The sequence below is a fragment of the Heterodontus francisci genome, unplaced genomic scaffold (assembly GCF_036365525.1).
Source record: "Heterodontus francisci isolate sHetFra1 unplaced genomic scaffold, sHetFra1.hap1 HAP1_SCAFFOLD_51_1, whole genome shotgun sequence".
Taxonomy (NCBI): domain Eukaryota; kingdom Metazoa; phylum Chordata; class Chondrichthyes; order Heterodontiformes; family Heterodontidae; genus Heterodontus; species Heterodontus francisci.
Genome location: NW_027141937.1, coordinates 1,817,960 through 1,827,368, shown reverse-complemented (window position 1 = coordinate 1,827,368; position 9,409 = coordinate 1,817,960).

Here is a 9,409-nt window from a genome sequence, read left to right as displayed (position 1 = left end):
TAATGCTGACGAAATTATCCATTCATTGTGAAAGTATTTGTGAGATTGTGGAAATGTCTGGAAGAGGAAAGACCAACGGGAAAGCTCGGTCCAAGGCCAAGTCTCGCTCCTCCCGGGCTGGACTGCAGTTCCCGGTGGGCCGTGTTCACAGGCTCCTGAGAAAGGGTAACTATGCTGAGCGTGTGGGTGCCAGAGCCCAGGTCTATCTGGCTGCTGTGCTCGAGTATCTGACTGCTGAAATGCTCGAGCTGGGCGGTAACGCGGCCCGGGACAACAAGAAGACCTGCATCATCCCCAGCCACCTACAGCTGGCCGTCCTCAATGATGAGGAGCTCAACAAGCTGCTGGGAGGGGTGACCATCATTCAGGGTAGGGTGCTGCCTAATATCCAGGCCGTGTTGCTGCCCAAGAAAACCAGCGCTCCGGGCACCAAAACCAAGTCAATCTGCCAGAATTTTTTCAAATACGCAAAGGCTCTTTTCAGAGCCACCCACAGTATCTGAAAGGGCTGATTACTGTCTGAAGTCTGCTGTACCCACACCGCTGTCTATCCCTCTTCATCTGGAACAACCAATGCTATCTTCCATTCCTTTCACCATTATGTGTTTAACTAGCTTCTCCTTATAGTCAGTCCAATATCAATGTACTAATGAAATGATCTGTGTCAGTGCTGGTAATTTCCATAGAATCATAGAAAAATTAGGGCACAGAAGGAGTCCATTCAGCCCATCGCGTTTGCTCTGGCCGAAAAAACTAGCCACCCAATCTATTCCCACCTTCCAGCACCTGATCCGTAGACTTGCAGGTTACAGCACTTCAGGTGCATGTCCAGGTATTTTTAAATGAGTTGAGGGCTTCTGCCTCCACCACCATTCCTGTCAGCGAATTCCAGGCACCCACCACCCTCTGGGTAAAAACGTTTCCCCTCATGTCCCCTCTAATCCTTCTACCAATCACCTTAAATCTGTGCCCCCTGGTAACTGACCTCCCCACCAGGGGAAACAGGTCCTTACTGTCCACTCTGTCTGGGCGCCTCATAATTTTGTACACCTCATTCAAGTCACCCCTCAGACTCCTCTGTTCTAAGGAAAACAACCCGAGCCGCTCCAATATTTGCTCATCGCTGCAACTTTCAAGCCCTGGCAACGTTCTTGTAAATCTCCTCTGTACTCTCTCCAGAGCAATTATGTCCTTTCTGTAATGTGATGACCAGAACTGTACGCAATACTCCAGCTGTGGCCTAACCGCCATTTATACAGTTCTAGCACTACATCCCTGCTTTTCTATTCTATACCTTGGCCAATAAAGGAAAGCATTCTGTATGCCTTTTTCATCACTCTATCTACCTGTCCTGCCACTTTCAAGGACCTGTGGACATGCACTCCAAAGTCTCTCACTTCTTCTACCCCTCTCAATATCTTCCCATTTATTGTGTATTCCCTTGCTTTGTTTGCCCTCCCCAAATGCATTCCCTCACACTTCTCCAGATTGAATTCCATTTGCCATTTTTCCGCCCACTCAACCAATCCATTCATATCATTCTGATGTCTACAGCTATCCTCCTCACTATCAATTACACGGCCAATTTTTGTGTCATCAGCAAATTTCCCAATCATATCTCCCACATTTAATTCCAAATCATTAATATATACCACAAACAGCAAGGGACCCAACACTGAACCCTGTGGAACGCCACTGAAAACCGCTTTCCATTCGCAAAAACATCCGTTGACTACTATCCTTTGTTTCCTGTCACTGAGTCAATTTTGGATCCAACCTGCCACATTCCCCTGTATCCCATGGGCTTTCATTTTACTGACCAGTCTGCCATGTGGGACCTTACTAAAATCCATGTAGACCACATCCACCACACTCTCCTCATCAATGTTTCTTGTTACTTCCTCAAAAAACTCAATCAAGTTAGTGAGACATGACCTTCCCTTAACAAATCCATGCTGACTATCCCTGATTAATCCGTGCTTTTCTAAGTGGCAGTTTATCCTGTCCCTCAGAATTGATTCTAATAATTTACCCACCACCGAAGCCAGACTGACCGGCCTATAATTATTTGGCCTATCCCTCACATCCTTTTTAAATAATAGTACAACGTTCGCAGACCTCCAATCCTCCGGCACCTCCCCCATATCCAGTGAGGATTTGAAGATGATCCTCAGCGCATCCACTATTTCCTCCCTGGCTTCCTGTCACAACCTCAGATGCAAATCATCCGGCCCTGGTGATTTATTCATTTTGAAGGATGTCAGACTCTCTAGTACTTCCACTCTCATTATGCTTATCGTATCTAATATTTCACACTCCTCTTCTTTGTCTGCATCATCCCTCTCCTTTGTGAAGGCAGAGACAAAAACTCATTAAGAACCCCACACACATCTTCTGCATCCACTCATACGTTCCCTTGTACATCTCTGATCGGCCGTACCCTTTCCTTAGTTATCCTCTTGCTCTTAATGTACTGATAGAACATCGTTGGGCTTTCCTTCAAGTAGTTGTATCCAGTCCACATCCACCAAGTCACCTCTCAGTTTTGTAAAATTTGCCTTCCCCCAATTTAAAACTTTTACTTCTGTTGTATCTTTGTCCTTTTACATGATTATGCCAAAACTAATTGCAGCATGGTCACTAGGGGTGGTGGTGGCGTAGTGGTCTTGTCAGTAGACTTGTCAGTGGATTAGTAACCCAGACACCTAGGGTATTGCTCAGGGGACGTGGGTTCAAATCCCACCATTGAAATTTAAATCCAAATAATAAATCTGCAATTAAAAAGCAAGTCTAATGATGGCCATGAAACCATTGTTGATGGTTGTAAAAACCCATCTGGTTTACTAATGCCCTTTAGGGAAGGAAATCTGCTGTTCTTGTCTGGCCTGCATGCGACTGCAGACCCACAGCAATGTGGTTGACTCTTACATGCCCTCTGAAATGGCCGAGCGAGCCACTCAGTTGAAACTAAACACTACGAAGTCATTAAAAAGGAATGAAAGCAGACGGACCACCCGGCGTCGACCTGGGCACCAGAAATGACAATGGCAAACCCAGCGCTGTCGACCCTGCAAAGTCCTCCTTAGTAACATCTGGTGGCTTGTGTTCAGTTGGGAGAGCAACAGCCTGACATAGTCATACTCACAGAATCATACCTTACAGGCAATGTCGCAGACACTGCCATCACCATCCCTGGGTATGTCCTGTCCCACGGGCAGGACAGACTCACCAGAGGTGTCAGTAGAAAGGGAATTGCCCTGGAAGTCCTCAACATCGACTCTGGACCCCATGAGGTCTCATGGCATCAGATCAAACAATGGACAAGGAAACCTCCTGCTGATTATCACCTACTGCCCTCCCTCAGCTGATGAGTCAGTACTCCTCCATGTGGAACAGCACTTGGAGGAAGCACTGAGGGTGGCAAGAGCACAGAATGTACTCTGGGTGGGGGACTTCAATGTCCATCACCAAGAGTGGCTCGGGAGCATCTCTACTGGCCGAATCCTAAAGGACATATCTGCTAGTGCTGCTTGATGGCAATGTTGATGACACCTTCCATCACTTTAGGCCCCATCAGTCTACTCTCAATCATCAGTAAAATGATGGAAGGTGCCATCAAGCGGCACTCACTTAGCAATAACCTGCCTCAGTGACACTCAGTTTGGGTTCTGCCAGGGCCACTCAGCTCCTGACCTCATGACAGCCTTGGTTCAAACATGGACAAAAGAGGTGAGGTGTGAGTGATTGCCTTTGACATCAAGGCAGTATTTGACCGAGTATGGCATCAAGGAGCCCGAGCAAAACTGAGGTCAATGGGAAAACCCTCCACTGGCTGGAGTCATACCTAGCGCAAAGGAAGATGGTTGTGGTTGTTGGAGGTCAATCATCTGAGCTCCAGGACATCACTGCAGGCGCTCCTCAGGGTAATGTCCTCAGCCCAACCATCTTCAGCTGCTTCATCAATGACCTTCCTTCAATCAGAAGGTCAGAAGTGGGGATGTTCGCTGATGATTGCACAATGTTCAGCACCATTCATGACTCCTCAGATACTGAAGCAGTCTGTGTAGAAATGCAGCAAGACATGGACAATATCCAGGATTGGGCTGATAAGCGGCAAGTAACATTCGGGCCGCACAAGTGCCAGGCATTGACCATCACCAACAAGAGAGAATCGAACTAACTCCCCTTGACATTCAATGGCATTACCATTGCTGAATCCCCCACTATCAACATCCTAGGGGCACCATTGACCAGAAGCTGAACTGGAGTAGCCATATAAATACCGTGGCTACAAGAGCAGGTCAGAGGCTAGGAATCCTGAGGCGAGTAACTCACCTCCTGACTCCCCAAAGCCTGTCCACCATCAACAAGGCACAAGTCAGGAGTGTGTTGGAATAGTCTCCACTTGCCTGGATAGGTGCAGCTAAAACAACACTCAAGAAGCTCAACACCATCCAGGAGAAAGCAGCCCACTTGATTGGCACCCCATCTACAAACAGTCACTCCCTCCACCACTGACGCACAGTGGCAGCAGTGTGTACCATCGACAAGATGCACTGCAGCAATGCACCAAGGCTCCTTGAACAGCACCTTCCAAACCTGTGACCTCGACCAACTAGAAGTACAAGGGCAGAAAATGCATGGGAAAACCACCACCTGCAAGTTCCCCACCATGACACACACCATCCTGACTTGGAACTATATCGCTGATCCTTCACTGTCACTGGGTCAAAATTCTGGAACTCCATTCTGAATAACAGTGTGGGTGCACCTATCCCAAATGGACTACAGCGGTTCAAGAAGGCAGCTCACCACCACCTTACCAAGGGCAATTAGGGATGGGTAATAAATGCTGACCTGGCCAGCGATGCCTAAAATCCCATGAATTAATAAAAAAAAGCTATCTCCAAAATGGTCACCCACTGCTACTTGCCCAGTATCATTACTGAAGACTACATCTAGAATTGTGCCCCCTCTCATTGGGCTTGTGATGTGCTGGCTATTAAAGTTCTCTTGAATGCAGTTCAGGAATTTTGTGCCCTCTGTGCCCTTCACACTGTTTGTACCCCAGTTGATATTAGGATAGTTGAAATCCCCAACTATTATTTCCCTATAGTTTTGCACTCAGCAATTTGCCTACATATTTGTTCTTCTATCTCTCTCTCACTATTTGGGGGTCTACAGTACATTCCTAGTAGTGTGACTGCCCCTTTTTTATTTCTGAGCTCCACCCATATGGCCTCATTTGATGATTCATTTAGCATATAATCCCTCCTCAAAGCTGTATGCCTTCCTTAACTAATAATGCTACACTCCCACCTTTTTTATCCCTATGCCACATGAAAACTCTATACCCAGAGATGTTGAGCTGCCATTCTTGCCCTCTTTAAGCCAAGTTTCCCTTATTGCAATGATATTGTGTTACCATGTGTGGGCACAATGGCGCAGTGGTTAGCACCACAGCTCCAGGAACCCGGGTTCCATTCTGGGTACTGCCTGTGTGGAGTTTGCAAGTTCTCCCTGTGGGTTTTCGTCGTGTGCTCCGGTTTCCTCCCACAGCCAAAGACTTGCAGGTTGATAGGTAAATTGGCCATTGTAAATTGCACCTAGTGTAAGTAGGTGGTAGGGAATATGGGATTACTGTAGGGTTAGTATAAATGGGTGGTTGTTGGTCAGCACAGACTCAGTGGGCCAAAGGGCCTGTTTCAGTGCTGTATCTCTAAATAAAAATAAAAAGTGTGATGTTACTTTATCAGCGCAGGCTTGGAGGGCCGAATGGCCTGTTCCTGTGCTGTATTGTTCTATGTGTCTATCTGTGCCCTCATCTCATCAGCTTTATTTACTATATGAATATACATACAGGTATAAAAATTAGGAGCAGGAGTCGGCCATTCGACCCCTGGACCCTGCTTCCCCATTCAATATGTTCACGGCTGAACTGATTACTCCACATTCCCGCCTACCCCCGATAACCTTTCACCCCTTTGCTTATCAAGAATCGATGTCCCTCTGCCTTAAAAATATTCAAAGTCTCTGCTTCCACCGCCTATTGAGGAAGAGAGTTCCAAAAACTCACCACCCTCTGAGGGAAAAAAATTCTCCTCATCTCTGTCTTAAATGGGTGACCCCTTATTTTTTAACAGTGACTCCTAATTCCAGATTCTCCCACTAGGGGAAACATCCTTTCCACATCCACCCTCTCAAGACTCCTCAGGATCTGATATGTTTCAATTAAGTTGCCTCTTTAAATAAATAAATATCCTTTAACACTGCCAAATTCCTCTGCTGCACACTTTTTAAACTTTGCTTCTTCTGTCTTTCAGAGTCATTCGCTAATTTTCTGCCTCCCGTTCCCTGCCCTGAAAATGCCCTGTCTGAAACTGCCCTCAGGTTCCCATCAAGCTGCCAAATTAGTTTAAACAATCCCCAACAGCACCTGCAAGGATATTCATCCCGGTCCTGTTCAGGTGTAGACCGTTCAACTTATATAGGTCCTACCTTCCCCAGAACTGGTCCCAATGCCCCAGAAATCGGAAGCCCTCCTTCCTGCACCATCTCTCCAGCCATGCATTCATCTGGTGTATTCTCCTATTTCTATACTCACTAGCATGTGGCCTTGGGAGTAATTTGGAGATTACTACCTTTGAGGTCCTGTTTGTTAATCTCTTTCCTAACTCCCTAAACTCAGCCTGAAGGATCTCATCCCTCAACCTATATCGTTGGTACCAATGTGGACCACGACCTCTGGCTGTGCATCCTTGCCCTCCAGAATGCTCTGTAGCCACTCAGTGATATCCATGATCCTTGCACCAAGGAGGAAACCTGGTTTGCGAGCACTGAAATACCTATCTGTTCCCCGAACTATACAATCCCCTACCAGTATTGCTCGCTTGTATTTTCTCCTCCCTCCCTGCACAGCTGAGCCACCCATGGAGTTCTGGTCATGACTCTCACTGCACTCTCCAGAGGAACCCTCTCTCCCATCAGTACTCAGAACTGAATACCAGTTAGAAAGTGGGATGCCCTCCAGGGACTCCTGCACTACCTGCCTTGACCTTCTTGTCTGTCTGGCAAACTCCCAATCCCTCTCAGCGTGTGCTCTCTTCAACTCCGAGGTGACAACCTGCTGAAAAGTCCTATCCACGTAGTTCTCTGCCTTGCGGATGCACAACACTGACTCCAGTTGCTGCTCGAGTTCTGAAACCTGGAGCTCAAGCTTCTGCAGCTGGTGACACTTCCTGCAGATGTGTTTGTCAAGGACACATGGTGCATCCATGACTTCCCACATACCACAGGAGGCACATTCCACTTGGCCGAGCTGCCCTGCCATAACTTAGCTTTGCAAACTCATTATTGCTCGTGTAATAAGTGTAATAAGTAGATTAATTTACCAGTTACTCACCAATCAACTTCTTCCCCTGTACCATGGAGGCAGAAAAAGCAGAAAAGAAAAGAGACCAAACAGCACCTCCTTCCCCTAGTCAGTGAAGTCCCTCACACATCAACTCACAGCTTTACACTCTGTCCAAACAGCACTTTCTAATTAGTAATTATTATAAATTACACTAACTAAAACATTAGTAACCTGACCAATTACAAGGTAGCTATTTGAGGGTTTTTAAACAAAGAGCTTTTTCCCCCATCCTGATTTCAGGTCCCACTCTGGACACTTGCTTTTGATTCCAGGACACTGAGGACAGGGTGCTGCCGAATATCCAGTCCGTGTTGCTGCCCAAGAAAACCAGCGCTCCGGGCACCAAAACCAAGTCAATCTGCCAGGATTTTATCAAATACCCAAAGGCTCTTTTCAGATCCACCCACAGTATCTGAAAGGGCTGATTACTGTCTGAAGTCTGCTGTACCCACACCTCTGTCTATCCCTCTTCATCTAGAACAACCAGCGTCATCTTCCATTCCTTTCACCATCATGTGTTTAACTCGCTTCTCCTTTTTGACAGTCAGATATCAATGTAATAATGAAATGATCTGTGTCAGTGCTGGCCATTTCCCTGTCCTGATTTCAGACCCCACTCTGGACACTTGTTTCCCATTCCAGGACCTTCTTGTATTAATATTCAGCACCACCTGTCAGTCAGAAACTTGTCTCAATGAACTGATCCTTTCACTGAACTTCCAACTGCTGCTGTCTATTTCTCGAGGGAAAGAGCTGCTCACTGAATAAGGATGTGAGGGGAATGTAACCCGGCTGCTGGTGAGAAGGTCCCGTCTTCTCAATCAAAAGCCTTTTATTTTACTACAGTGATTCCCAGATTCCCAGCTGGTCCGTTGAGGATTTTGTTTTCACAGAAATATCTTGTTAAATACAAATCTGATTCCAACATGTCAGTAACAGGACAGAATGGGAACCTTTTAAAAGGATGAAGCAACTATTTCAGTGGCTTCTCACTGTCCCCCTGAAGCCCGTGTGAAGGGGAATTACCAATAGTCTGTAATTTATTACTTCCACACCGAGTTTGAGTTATTTTTCACGTGAAAGATTGCTGAACGGAGTGTTTTCCTGTCAGTTACGGATAAGAAGTTGACAAAAATTGGCAAAATAAAGCTGTTCATAAAATAGCACCAGCAATTTGAGTCAGTAAAAGCAAAATTGTGTTTTAAAAGCGTTTTTTTAAAGCGTGACGGGAAAATAGATTTTTATGTACTTTTCCAGTCGATCACTTCTTTTCCACAGTGAAATTGGCAGCTTTCACGAATTCAAATATTCTGCCAGGTTGACAGGTTCAGCCAATGAATTTTTGTATTTTGTGCTTCGAGGTTCTCCGATTGGATCATTCATTTTATCTAATGGCCGTGTGGCCTAATAAATAAGGCGTTTGACTTCAGTGTATTTTATGAGGTTATCGGAAGATTGTAGGTTCGAGTTCTGCCACGGTCATTTTGACCCAAAGGGGTTATGCAGGGCTTTGGGGATCGAGTCAGGGACTGAACAGATTGGAAACCCGACATGGACTTGATGGGGCGAATGGCCGCCTCATGTGGAAAGAGATGCAATGGTTTTTGTCGAGGTTCATCCCAAGCAGCTCTGTAACACAGGAGTCTGTGCTCTCCGGGCTGTTCCCAGGGACGCACACCGAGACAAACATCAACTGCTGCTGGAGGACTATCAATTCGGTGAAAGATGCCCTTTGGTCTGCCCGAAACTTGCTGGTCTTCCAGCGCAAAGAGTTGTCCACCACCGAATGTTGCAGACTGGCACATTCCAAGGTCCAGGACTACGTGCTGAGGGACACACTAAAGCTTGGGGCAGCCGCAGCAAAGGCTCAATGGGGAAAGACCACAGTGTAAGGACCCCCACCAAGCTGAACTGAGGGGCTGGATCCATGGGAAACCCCTCGAACTGTATCGTTGATATTTTCATTTGCTGTAAATGTGAAACTGTAATTGGCAT